We start from the raw sequence: 14172 nt of genomic DNA on the forward strand, positions 1-14172 counted from the left end.
ATGTTAAACAGGTTCCAAGGGAGACAGGACAGATGGGGGACAGATGTTAAACAGGTTCCAAGGGAGACAGGACAGATGGGGGACAGATGTTAAACAGGTTCCAAGGGAGAGAGGACAGATGGGGGACAGATGTTTAACAGGTTCCAAGGGAGAGAGGACAGATAGGGGAAAGATGTTTAACAGGTTCCAAGGGAGACAGGACAGATGGGGGACAGATGTTAAACAGGTTCCAAGGGAGACATGGAGGAAGGAATTTCAACTTCACTAATGTCCATGCCACTGACTTGGAATCCAAGACACTCTAAGGAAGGTTGTTGCTTTAAACTGAACAACCAATTACTCCACTACATATCAGATAGATAAATGTCCAATGTCTGATGAACATGTACGGATGTAAATATTGGCAAGTCCCATGATAGAATGATGCTAATTGTCCCTCGCATATATTCAGTATTCATTCAGAAACTGGAATAACTTGTGCCATTATGCACTCAGCCATATTCCACTTATTCCCCAATGTGGTAAGTTAGGCCACCATAATCAGCCCTCAATTAGGACAATCTAATTAGGTAATTGACCCACTCTGCTATAACAGTATGATGATCACTACTTGATAATTCTGCATTAGTTCTATTTGGATATATATCAGCTGACAAACAGGATGTCCAAGTAAGTATATAGAGTGTAGAATTTGACTGAATTCTTTCCCCTCCTTGGTCCCAACTCTTGGCTCCTGGTACATTCTGGTGGTTGATCCAAAAAGAAACGTATACACGTAGTGAAGGTTGATGGTTGCCTTGTCCCAAAGCTACCAAGAGGCATGTTAACCTCCAGTACCCTGAGCCCAGTTGTACCTGAGCTAGTTGAATAGAATTAGTTAAACATTTGAGAAAGTTGGCTCCTTGAGCACAGTGTCCAGTTGTGTGGCGATCAATGATTGTCCCTTTTCTCAAGGAGACTGAAAGCATCCAACTTGGGATGTAACTACCTTGTGTCAGTCACTAGTCATTGGGACTGGCACAATGCTTTTACAATCCCAGGTACTAAACCACTGCCACGGAGTTCGTCTGAACAGCATCAAGTCAACATGAATTCTCAGTTACCTCAGGGAAAGCATAAATGATGGATAGAAGACCTGATGCCAGATAGATGATAGCGTGTTGGCTGACTCTAGTGCTTTAGAAGGAAGGTAATGGCTCCCTAAGCTTTCAGGCTTACTATTTTCAGACCTGGATAAGGTACAAATCCGGCTCCTCATTGTTGCTTCTGAGTCTTACTCTTCTAGTTATTGAGTACATAATGCGTTATCCTAGATGATTATTTGGTCTTATCTCTGTTTTTAACCTATAATGCATTATCCTACCCTCCAGTCCAACCCGTTGGTGACAATCTCGGTTGCTTTATCCCCACTTTCGGGGTCCTAAGTCAACTCCCTCACCCCTGGCTAAGTTTGACATGTTTAAACTTGGTGATGAGTTTGACAACCTAGCTCCTGTCTTTCAAGAAACTCCTCACAGGGAGCCTTTTATCAGTGGCGGCTTCGAATGTAATCTGCAGATATGCTGGCATAAAACATGAAAACTAGAAGGAGGCGGGCTCAATTGGTGAGAGTTCAGGACTCCTGACCTAAACGTGTAGGTTCAAATCCCTTCCAAGGTACTTTGTTCTTTTCCTTGATGGAAAAAGCACTTTGTAAGAAATCAAACTTTTAACTGATTTGTTTGAAATAGAGGAAAAAGTAACGAGAATCTCTCCACTTAAAAAAAAATAGATGAAAAAAAAGTAGAAGTATTCTCCTGTGTCTCTTGTGTGGCTTCAACCCTGGACCCTCTGCACCGTGATCCTACACCTCTGCCACTACACCACTGAGCACTTCATGAAAGTCAGCAGTCCCACGGGGTATTTGTACTTTGTTCTTTTCCTTGATGGAAAAAACACTTTTTAAGATATCAAACTTTAAACTGATTTGTTTGAAATAGAGGAAAAAGTAACGAGAATCTCTCCACTTAAAAAAAAATAGATGAAAAAAAATAGATGAAAAAAAAGTAAAAGTATTCTCCTGTGTCTCTTGTGTGGCTTCAACCCTGGACCCTCTGCACCGTAATCCTACACCTCTGCCACTACACCACTGAGCACTTCATGAAAGTCAGCAGTCCCACGGGGTATTTGTACTTTGTTCTTTTCCTTGATGGAAAAAACACTTTGTAAGATATCAAACTTTAAACTGATTTGTTTGAAATAGAGGAAAAAGTAACGAGAATCTCTCCACTTAAAAAAAATAGATGAAGAAAAAAGTAAAAGTATTCTCTTTGTCTCTTGTGTGGCTTCAACCCTGGACCCTCTGCACCGTGATCCTACACCTCTGCCACTACACCACTGAGCACTTCATGAAAGTCAGCGGTCCCACGGGGTATTTGTACTTGCTCATCTCCCACACTGACCAACTTACTTCACTTCTTTCTGTGGTCAAGGACCACAATATGTCCAATTAAATATGATATGCCCAGCAAACACAAGACCCTGGCTCAGGTCTGGCTGGCACTAACTAGCTTGGCCAAGGGGTGGCTTAGTGATCCTGTGCAGCCAGGTGGGGCCAAAGGCTCTGTTGTTTTTCTTAAAACAAAACAAAAGGCTCAGGTGCTAAAGTGGTCTATTTTTGACACTGAAAAGGACAAATAGGTCTTGTTCATACAGAAGTTGAAATAATAGCTATCTTAGGGTTGGCTTAACCCTGGTATCTAGGTCTGGCCCAGTCCTGGCTTGGCATCTTGACCTGCATTTGCAAGAATGTCTATTTTAAAAAAATGCACTGGGAAGTCACCAGTTTGTTTGTATAAGAAATACATATACATGCCATACAGCAAGTCAAGAAAGAAAAATGCGTCATATTTTGTATAACCTACGTGTTTAAGATGCAGGCAGATTGTCTTAGTTTGATTTTCGGCACCACACCTTTGTTTCTTTCTCTCAAGTACAAATCTCGGGTATTTTTCATTACTGGTTTGATCAATGCTTTAGGGTTGTTTTATGGAGATGACCACCATTGCACCCTGGTGGAAGTCTCGACCCCCCAGTCAGAGTGCTGGTGTCAGGAAAAAGATCTGGCCCACCATGAAATACCCTTCACCTTTTGGCCAGCCCTGTGCCAGATTAACTGGCACATGGCCCAACCCTGGTCCTGGGAATACAACCTGGCCGTGATGGCATACTTGATGGCATACTGGCCGTGATGGCATACAGGCCTCGGCCCTCACCTGGCATACCCCCCCCCCCCCCACCCATGAGCTTGGTCCAACCCTGGCTAGACCTGGCTGGCAGGAATCGGATCTGGGTCAGCCCTGGACCGACTTACAAAACCGGGTCTAGCCAAACCTGGGCCAGTCCAAGGCCTACTCCTCAGTGCTGGCTGGGTGAGGTTTTGTATTTGTAATTGTTAGCCTGATGTTAGTGCAGACATCCTCCCTGTAGGAAGATATCTCGTGAGAACTGACTAACCACAGCTTGCTAGGTGACTTGCATTAGAGGAGAACTTTTCTCTCACACACAACTGGGATTAGACTTTAGGCTACATTTCCAACATGAATGCTGCCAAATGTATGAAGTTGCTTCATGTCAGTTCCAGCAAAACTTATGTAATTTGAGACTTCAGCCTGACATCATCTTTCAATAGTTGTCTTGTTCTGTACCAGTTAGATAGTGTGATGTAAAGAAGATGTCATTCCCTTGAGGATTATCGCCCACACTGTTACATGGGGTCAGCTTACAATATCTGGATCTGTATCAGGCTAAAGAAAAAGATTTTCTGGTTTCTCTGTTTTGTAGTTGTTTTCATGATTCTCAGAGTTTCTTGTAGAATTTATGATTGGTTTACTTATGTTTCTGTGTGATGCAGTGGTTAAGAATGGGGTTAGAATATGATCGAGGTCAAGATGTTTATGAGAAACAAAGATTTAGTTAGTGCAGCCTTGGCATTCTGCTAACAGACCTTTTTGTTGCAGATGTCATGGGATGGATGGTTGTTGTGCTCCTTTCATGTGTATTGTAGTGTGCTTAGGTTGGAATGTGATAATCTTAGCAGTAAGGCAGATGATTCTTTCAGTGGAGATCAGATCTTGATATCCAGATGACGTTTAGAGATTTCTCCTACTGCACATCATGTGAATTGAAAGATTATATAGAGAGGATCAAGAGGCATTTATCTCTTAAAAACTCCCTTTTTGTCATATACATATCTTCTCACAATTTAAAATCTGACAACCAACAGATTTTACACACAAATGTTTCCTGCAGCAAGGGCTGTTACCTCTTGTTATTCTTGCACTGTTGGTACACACAACTATAAAGGACTCTGGTCCGCTGAAACTGGCGATTTCATCAGTTCACGAGGCCCCCTGAAATACATGATTTCATCAGTTCACGAGGCCCCCTGAAATACGTGATTTCATCAGTTTACGAGGCCCCCTGAAATATGTGATTTCATCAGTTTACGAGGCCCCCTGAAATACGTGATTTCATCAGTTCACAAGGCCCCCTGAAATACATGATTTCATCAGTTCTCAAGGCCCAATGAAACAGATGACTCAAGGGCAACTGAAGCAATATTCCTTATGAGACCTAAATTCCTCGCCAACGCTTGCATGACACTCGGGCAAGTGTACCGGTTGACCTTGGTTTTTACACAATGGTCTACTGGAAGTCTCAATGCTGTCTAATAAAGCGTATTGATCTGTGATACGGTTTTTAACAAGAAGAGGAAGAGAAGTTGGATAAGAAGGCTCACTGCTGTGGCCAAATATTGATTTGAGATCTGAACGTTTGTCAAAATTGATAGAAAGAGAACTTTTATTCTCAGAATGCACTTACTATTTCTTATTAAATTGTCGGTCACGAAACTCAACTGATATAGTGTAGTTTGTATCACTGTAGTCTCTCACAATACTCGTTTGATTCTATAGTTATGGTCAAGAAAAGGCTTAGACTTTTGGAACTAGAGGAATGGCTCCCGAACTTACTGTGGTTCCTCTTCATCTGCTGTTGCTGGTATTGACGTTGGCCATGATAGATGTAGCTAATAGTAGGAGTAGCTTTCCAACTCTCAGGCGTATCTTTAAATACCTCAGTGACGTATCATCAGTCTGTAGCTGTGATGAGGTGAAGGTCGTCTTGGTTAGCTCTGTGCTGCGTTACCTGTATCACTCATCGTGCTATGGCTGCGATACACTATTCCATTGATTCTTGCCCTGATGGGTTCAAGACTGCCGTTCCAACACCAGGACTTGTCACTTATTGGCATTGAAAGTTCGTAAGAGATAAAGGCGATTTGTACTGATGTTGGAAATCAAATAGAGGATCTTGTAGTACTCTTTCTTTGACTTTGGATACATCATTGGAAGTCTAAAGGAATAGTTCCCAATGACGTATTTCTTGGATTTCGTTTGAATTCTGTTCTGTTGTGTGAGGATTACTGTCACAGCAGAGGCAGAGGTAAGTGTTGTAATATGTAAACAATCTGAGATAAGCATTTCACTTCTCTGTTTGTGTGATGAGAGGGGGCATAAAGGGGCATCTGGATATATGCCCCATTATAATAACGTTACTTCCTGATTCCTGATAAGACTTCCTCTGTTTGGAACGAGCCACTGATAGTGATTTGACTCATGAAGAAACTTTAAAAAGTGAGTCCTGTCCCTGGATAGACACACTGTTGTATCCCTGCAGAGGCACTGTCAGCAACCGAAGATTTCCTCCAGATATAAAACATTATGATCATCATGTTATGGATCCATTCTTGGAAGTTGCTGCCAAATGACTCAAATACATTTTTCTGAATGTGTCTATTTCTGTAACTCTGTCCCAATGTTTCCTGAACCAATGACAGATTAGGTTCTTTAGTGGCCATTTGAGACATCCTTTATCACTCCTTTCCAAGAAAACTCCACCAAATGTCGCAGATGATGTTGACAAAGCTTGCTGAAGTTTTTGTTGCTTGTACATTAGTCCGATCGATATGGTCATTTTCAAATCATATCTAGCTAAAAATACATTGTTTATGATGACAGATTGCTCAGTAGTTCTGGTTAAAAACTAAACAATTTTCCCCCAGTTTCCTGTGATGCCTGTCTCGGTAGAGTTATGGTTCTTGTGTAGAGTTTGATAAAATCTCAGTCAATGTTAGGATTAGTGTATTCAAAATTTCAACTGACTGAAAGTTTTATTGAATAGTAATAAGCGTGGACTATAAACTCATCACTGTATCAGCAAGAGGCATAAAAACTCTTCCCTATGTGCCTAATGACCAGAGAGCTCTCACCTCATCTGTAAGCAAGGAGTGCACGTTCTAAGATGCAATAAAAAACTGACCCGTATCGTATGCTTTCCCCGGTTAGTAATCTAGGTGTCTCCTACCCATTGATCATGGCTCTGAAGGATTCCCTCGGGTCCGTGGCTATTGTTGCTCCTGTCACAGCGTGCCAATACTAAATTCACATCTTTCAAACTGAATTATGTTTAGGTGAACAAGTTGGGTATTGACATTGTTCAATTTTTTGCAAGAAGTTCTGCAGAATTTATGTGAGATGGTGGTGTTCACCCTTGAAAGGCTGGAGTTAATGTTTCACATCTTCATTACCGAACATCTTAAGGGCATAGCTCTCCCTTTCCAGGATATATGCAGTGAGCTAATGAAAACCACTGTAAATCTTTGTGGCAGAGTAGGTGAAGACATTCTGGTGGTTGTGAATGAGTTGCTGTCAGGGGAGTAAAAACTCAACGATGTGGCCCAATGCATGTTCAGTATGCGGTCAGAGGTACTCATGACTGCATGCACCTCTAGGGAGTGAAGCAATGAAGCTGGTGTGAAGATAGACTCTGGCTCATGAAATACTCAGTAGATTTCCCGAGGTTTCCCCTTCCTAAGAAAGCCCATCTCTATCCAAATCCCTGCAGGCTTTTAAAACCACTCCCATTTCAATGTTAGTATGAATATGAGCAGTGTACATGATAAAATATTCTGTTCTAGGCTTTATTATGAATTGGTATAATATGAAGTGAATTTAAGTTCTAATGATAACTTACGACCTTTTCTCCGGAACGTTTATCACGAACCTGTCATACTGAATGAAGTTGCATTTGAAGGTGAACATGTGGGAGAATTTTAAATGTATTGCAAGTAGATTTTCTATCCTTTAGGCAAGAATGAAATCATTCCTTTCTTTCTTCAGAAACCCAAGAAAATATATCACTCACTCTTATTGCCTTTATTTCAATCATGGACATAAAAATACTAAAGGTAACAATTTGTACAGCCACAGATGTGTTAGGTGAGTTGGAAGATGAAATTGGGGGAAGGGCTAACTTTTCCCCAATTGCGACTTGACTCTATGTTTGTTGTCTGTATGACTTGAGAAGAAGTTGGGTTCTAGTCGCCTGATATGCATGGCTTTGCTGAGTTTAGAGTATATGTATGGTGTAAAGGTATTTACGTGTGAATAATACAGGTGTACATGTGTTAACTATCGGGGAGATCTGTGCTAACATTACAAGTAAACCACATACCAGAGTCTGAGAGAAAACAAACCAACAGGTATGCCTCAATCTGGCGCAACCAGCCAATGATGTTAACAGGACTCTTATGATGGTCGACTTGAAGCAGACCTAATACAACCAGGGGCTAACTCTACTAATCTGCGGTTTGAGTCCAAGATGATGATAGTTCGCAGGTTCAAAATCCTTACAAGCCAGTTTGCTAATCCACTTAGTAGCTGCTCTTTGTCATCCTCAGTGGACTCTTTGTCATCCTCAGTGGACTCTCTGATGACCAAGTGCTTTCAGCAAGAACCTTTTATCACACTGACCTTTGTTTGTCATACAGCCCAAAATAGCAACCACCAACACTATTTTTAAAAACGGTCTTTTTCGTCAACCTGTCAGATGTTTACTTTGCAACTCCTATCTCTGGAGGCCAATCCTGTCCAGTAAGAGCTTCAGCAATCTAACAGCTAGAGTAGGCAAAGGTTCACCTCATGACCTTTGTGAGACAATGGGCGGAAGAGGAGCCACAAGATCTGAAGTATCAGCCTTTGTTCAACAACAGCCATCAAGCTCTATGCCGTGGCCATCAAGCTCTATGCCGTTCTTCTTATGTTCAGGATAAGTAGCGATTGTTAATACTGGGTTATTGTCAACCTTTCCTGTAAAAGCTTCGACCTTGTGAACCATAATGACCTTTTTAAGGCAAAATGTTAGAAAAAGGAGCAGAAATGTGGCTATAACAAGGGTGAGCAGTTACAAAGAACATCAACCAATAACCTGGAACTATGGCATTCGTGGCTTGTTGTCAAGCCACTCACAACACACTGCAAGGTCTGGAACTATGGCATGCGTGGCTTGTTGTCAGCCCACTCACAACACACTGCAAGGTCTGGAACTATGGCATGCGTGGCTTTTTGTCAGCCCACTCACAACACACTGCAAGGTCTGGAATTATGGCATGCGTGGCTTGTTGTCAGCCCACTCACAACACACTGCAAGGTCTGGAACTATGGCATGCGTGGCTTGTTGTCAGACCACTCACAACACACTGCAAGGTCTGGAACTATGGCATACGTGGCTTGTTGTCAGCCCACTCACAACACACTGCAAGGTCTGGAACTATGGCATGCGTGGCTTGTTGTCAGCCCACTCACAACACACTGCAAGGTCTGGAACTATGGCATACGTGGCTTGTTGTCAGCCCACTCACAACACACTGCAAGGTCTGGAACTATGGCATGCGTGGCTTGTTGTCAGCCCACTCACAACACACTGCAAGGTCTGGAACTATGGCATGCGTGGCTTGTTGTCAGCCCACTCACAACACACTGCAAGGTCTGGAACTATGGCATGCGTGGCTTGTTGTCAGCCCACTCACAACACACTGCAAGGTCTCTCCAGTCTTTGCAAGCAGCTCATGACAAATGGTGATTGCAGCTAGCAGCCGGTCCAGACTCCGACATCCAATGCATGAATATTTCAGGTGTTGGCCTCTGCTGCTCGGTCTCCCTGATAGAAACAAATGATTGTGATAACACAGGGACCTGAGTGGTATGCCAAATGTGATGGTGTTCCAGTGGAAGTAGTCACTAGTCTGCCATTCAGGGTGAACCTGGTTCGTCCTTGATATGATGAACATTGTCTGATTGACAATTCCAGACTATGTCTTCTTCAGTTCTTATTCTGACTGCTCCTAGTGGCCAAGGCTATTGGTTGTTATCTTTCATGGTAATCACCTTGTTGGTCTGACCCTGACTTAACAGGTGGTAATATGGGGTTATTAGCAAGAAACGGATAAGGTGTGCTTAGCATATTGATGGAGGATGGTTTCTCTAGGTAGGGATGGGATGTGAGAATGGGCTATTAGTTGCAAACATGCATGGAGGATGGTCTGTGAGCAAGGATGGTCTGTTAGCTGTGACAACTTACTTTGAATCTGACTAGTTATATTGCATCATGTTGCCTCTTTAGCTTACGGTTTTGACAGTCATCTGCTGAAATATATACTGTGGTGTCTTTGGTTTGAATGGGTGGTGTTTGGTTTCCTCAAACAATTCTACATAGCCCAGTAGATCTGATTAAACTATTAACATCTCAGTTAATGCTCAGCGAACAGGTACATGTGGTATTATAGGGACAGAGAGAAATGTACTGTGTTGCCGAATTAGATAAAGGCAGATCAAGGAGTGATGAAAAACAGCCACTGCATTGTCAGTTTTGTCACCATGACACTAAGTAGTCATCCGTTTTGTTAGGAGTGGTTCCTACAGTGATTCAATATCAATTTGTGGCTCGTTAGTGTGATGCATTGATATTGATGTGGTGGCTTCCATTGGAGAGGCCCATTTATCAGTTTTCTTTTCTGGATTGGATGCTGAAGTTGTTCCAGTTTCAGAGCGGCTAGGAGAGTAGGGTGGCCTAGTCATTTCAGAAGGTCTGTGGAATATGACTCTGCCATCCTCTCACAATCTCTCATAACAGGGGTCCAGCAGGTCTGTGGGATATGACTCTGCCATCCTCTCACAATCTCTCATAACAGGAGTCAAGCTTGTCTATGAAATATGACTCTGCCATCCTCTCACAATCTCTCATAACAGGAGTCAAGCTTGTCTATGAAATATGACTCTGCCATCCTCTCACAATCTTTCATAACAGGGGTCCAGCAGGTCTGTGGAATACAACTCTGCCATCCTCTCACAATCTCTCATAACAGGGGTCAAGCTTGTCTATGAAATATGACTCTGCCATCCTCTCACAATCTCTCATAACAGGAGTCAAGCTTGTCTATGAAATATGACTCTGCCATCCTCTCACAATCTCTCATAACAGGGGTCAAGCTTGTCTATGAAATATGACTCTGCCATCCTCTCACAATCTCTCATAACAGGAGTCAAGCTTGTCTATGAAATATGACTCTGCCATCCTCTCACAATCTCTCATAACAGGAGTCAAGCTTGTCTATGAAATATGACTCTGCCATCCTCTCACAATCTCTCATAACAGGAGTCAAGCTTGTCTATGAAATATGACTCTGCCATCCTCTCACAATCTCTCATAACAGGGGTCAAGCTTGTCTATGAAATATGACTCTGCCATCCTCTCACAATCTCTCATCACAGGGGTCAAGCTTGTCTATGAAATATGACTCTGCCATCCTCTCACAATCTCTCATAACAGGGGTACAGCAGGTCTGTGGAATACGACTCTGCCATCCTCTCACAATCTCTCATAACAGGGGTCCAGCAGGTCTGTGGAATACGACTCTGCCATCCTCTCACAATCTCTCATAACAGGGGTACAGCAGGTCTGTGGAATACGACTCTGCCATCCTCCCACAATCTCTCATAACAGAGGTCCAGCAGGTCTGTGGAATACGATTCTGCCATCCTCTCACAATCTCTCATAACAGGGGTACAGCAGGTCTGTGGAATATGACTCTGCCATCCTCCCACAATCTCTCATAACAGAGGTCCAGCAGGTCTGTGGAATACGATTCTGCCATCCTCTCACAATCTCTCATAACAGGGGTACAGCAGGTCTGTGGAATATGACTCTGCCATCCTCCCACAATCTCTCATAACAGAGGTCCAGCAGGTCTGTGGAATACGATTCTGCCATCCTCTCACAATCTCTCATAACAGGGGTACAGCAGGTCTGTGGAATATGACTCTGCCATCCTCTCACAATCTCTCTCAACAGGGGTCCAGCAGGTGTGGGGAATACGACTGTGCCATCCTCTTTCAATCTGTCATAACAGGGGGCCAGCAGGTCTGTGGAATACGACTCTGCCATCCTCTCACAGTCTCTCATAACAGGGGTACAGCAGGTCTTTAGAATACGACTCTGCCATCCTCTCACAATCTCTCTCAACAGGGGTACAGCAGGTCTGTGGAATCGACTCTGCCATCCTCGCACAATCTCTCATAACAGGGGTACAATAGGTCTGTGGAATACGACTCTGCCATCCTCTCACAATCTCTCTCAACAGGGGTCCAGCAGGTGTGGGGAATACGACTGCCATCCTCTTTCAATCTCTCATAACAGGGGGCCAGCAGGTCTGGGAAATACAACTCTGCCGTCCTCTCACAAACTCCATACATCTAAATACCGAGTAGTGCTGCATCACCATTGACAACATAAGAACTTTTACTCTGTGTCAGAATTAACCCCCTGTAGCATTAGAAAGGCTTTCAACTCAACGCTTCACAAAGATTCAAAGAAAGGAAGCCTTTACCTTTCAGGAAACCTGAATAAGCTGAAAAATCATGGGAAAGATGTCACTTTGCGTGTAATGTCATCCTTTGTCTGTGCAGGAACCTCTTTACTTTGATGGTGACTTGAATAGTTAAATAAATCAGGGATGAGAGCGTCTTTGCTGCTTGATGTTATATTTTGTGAATGGGTTGTAAAGCAAGTGCGAAGTAATGCGACCAGCGGGCTGTGTCGGTTTCTGAAGCACTCTGCAAACGGGTGATTCCTTTCGCTGAATCTGGCAACATGAAGATTGTGATTGGTGCTGGTGTGACCATTGCTGACCTGAATGATAGGGAACACAACCTGTTCGCTTCAGTCCCTCAAGAGCCACATTCCAATATAACACCATATTTTCTTGAAGATAAGTAAGTCTGAGGATTTTTTACAATATGTGAGGATAAAAACTTGGATTGCAATGTGCCTTCTCTGCTGTGTAAGCAACCATCTCCAAAGCAAAAAACCTCATCTCTCTGTTTTATATCAGAGCTGCCCAGCTCTCAGTCTTACCATAACTCATCTACACTGCCAATAAAGTGAGTATTACTCTCCCAGTTTTTGTTTGTCTCCAACTGACCAGTATTCTCTTCATTGGAAAACTTCTTTTTTTCTGCACTAGACAACCATTGCCAATGGAAATAAATGTTTCATATCACCAAGAACTGACCAGCTATCTCAGTTATATCATTAGACTGATTATTTGTCCATGACAACTTTCTCCATTGCAAACATCCATGTGTCTTGTACAATCCACTGCTTTATTCCATAAGCTGTTTCCAATGTTCATATCATACACAAGACCACCCTGTGCCTGGGAAAGAGAGGTCAGGCATACCATTGGTGGACCATTGCTGTCCAGTTTCTCATTAACTCAGGTCGCTGCTGAAGCTCTCTGATTCAGAGATTACAGGATATGACCCTTACTAACTTTGATTGATAGTTTGCATTATTTCGCCCAAAGAGGGGCTTTTTTAGGCTGTATGCATGGTGTAACCAATAACAATGATTCTGCAGGAGGAGGCATACCTCTGGCCAAAATAGATTTGTGCAGCACCTCAACCAGAAATAATGTGGTCAAGACTAATCAACGGACATAACAGTGTGCGTAAATGAATTTGCAACCAACTTGAGTCTCATCGACGCACACGATATTAGTCTGGCCTGCCTACTCAGACTTTAATGACGGCATCCTTGGACTGTCTGCCAAAACCTCAACCAAGTAATGATGATATGTTGGTATTGGATGTAATCACCTCAAGTCGATGTTGGAGAGCTAAGGTAAATTATTTTGAGTATCCCATTTAAAGACATCAAACTGTCCCAAAAAAATTTTTTTCACTTCTTATTTTTTTCCGCTCAAAATGAAGCAACATCATCAGTGCCAAAACTTTTTTGACTTTGAAAATTTTTGTGAAATTTTTTTTTTGAACTGACTGCGTGAAAGGTGAAAAAATTTCTAAGTGGACATTTTTTTTTCACTTGGTTTTTTTCTGCACAAAATGAAGCAACATCGTCAGTCCCCTGAAGCAACACTGTCAGTCCCTGTTCCAGGGTCCAACGTATATCATCATCCAAGGCCATTCAAATCCATCAACCCAGGTGTGCCATACAGATTAGACATCCCCAGAGAATACCATCTCTTTTACAGCCTGATGGCCTATGCTTCCTGATTGACCAATCAACGAATATGAATTATTATCCTTGAATCAACTCGGCAGAGGAAGGTAGACCTAAAGGCCACAACGTATTAGTGATATCCGCCTTGGAACAAGACCAATCTGCCATTGACCATCCAACTAGTCAGCTCTTGCTTCAGTCATTTACATGGTAATCACCAGACTAAGCTGAATGACAAAGAAGTAGAGGTCCACTTCATGTCGGCCAAATTCACACAGATTAGTGCAACCCACTTCTCTGGCCATTATTCTTATGAAATATTGACATGTCGAACCAATCACTCTAAACTTGATACCATTGCACCAGAAACTGGCACACATTTCTTAACCAGGTTTCCCTTCATTTTTCCTAAAGACCAGGCAGACAGTAGTGATGCTATTTTCACCAGTCATCTTTCTAGACAACTCGCACACTAAGATATCCCAAAGGGGAGGGTTCACTTATCCTGTTACAACCAAGATCTGTTGGCAATAGCGTGTGCGGAGAAATATACAATGACCACTTGAGAGGGTCTTGCTAGAGCTACACCTCGTACAGTAAACACTCATTGTCGCACTCCAACAGCAGCTGACATGACCAATATTGGAAAAGGTGGCTGCTACAAGAACAAGACTGTCGTTTGAGGAAATGGAAATGTCCTCTTCCTTTTTCCTTCCTCTTCAGTACTTGCTCCTGTATGACACCATATCTAACATCAGTAGTGCACCTCTGACA

At 42.7% G+C, this 14172-nt stretch overlaps 1 protein-coding gene across 1 annotated transcript in view; it reads left to right on the forward strand.

Annotated features, from left to right (window-relative positions):
- The window catches only part of LOC135494643 (uncharacterized), a 118522-nt gene that overhangs the window by 25420 nt on the left and 78930 nt on the right, over positions 1-14172 (forward strand). The window lies entirely within an intron of this gene.

Source organism: Lineus longissimus, chromosome 10, assembly GCF_910592395.1.
Source record: "Lineus longissimus chromosome 10, tnLinLong1.2, whole genome shotgun sequence".
NCBI classification, from domain to species: Eukaryota; Metazoa; Nemertea; class Pilidiophora; order Heteronemertea; family Lineidae; genus Lineus; species Lineus longissimus.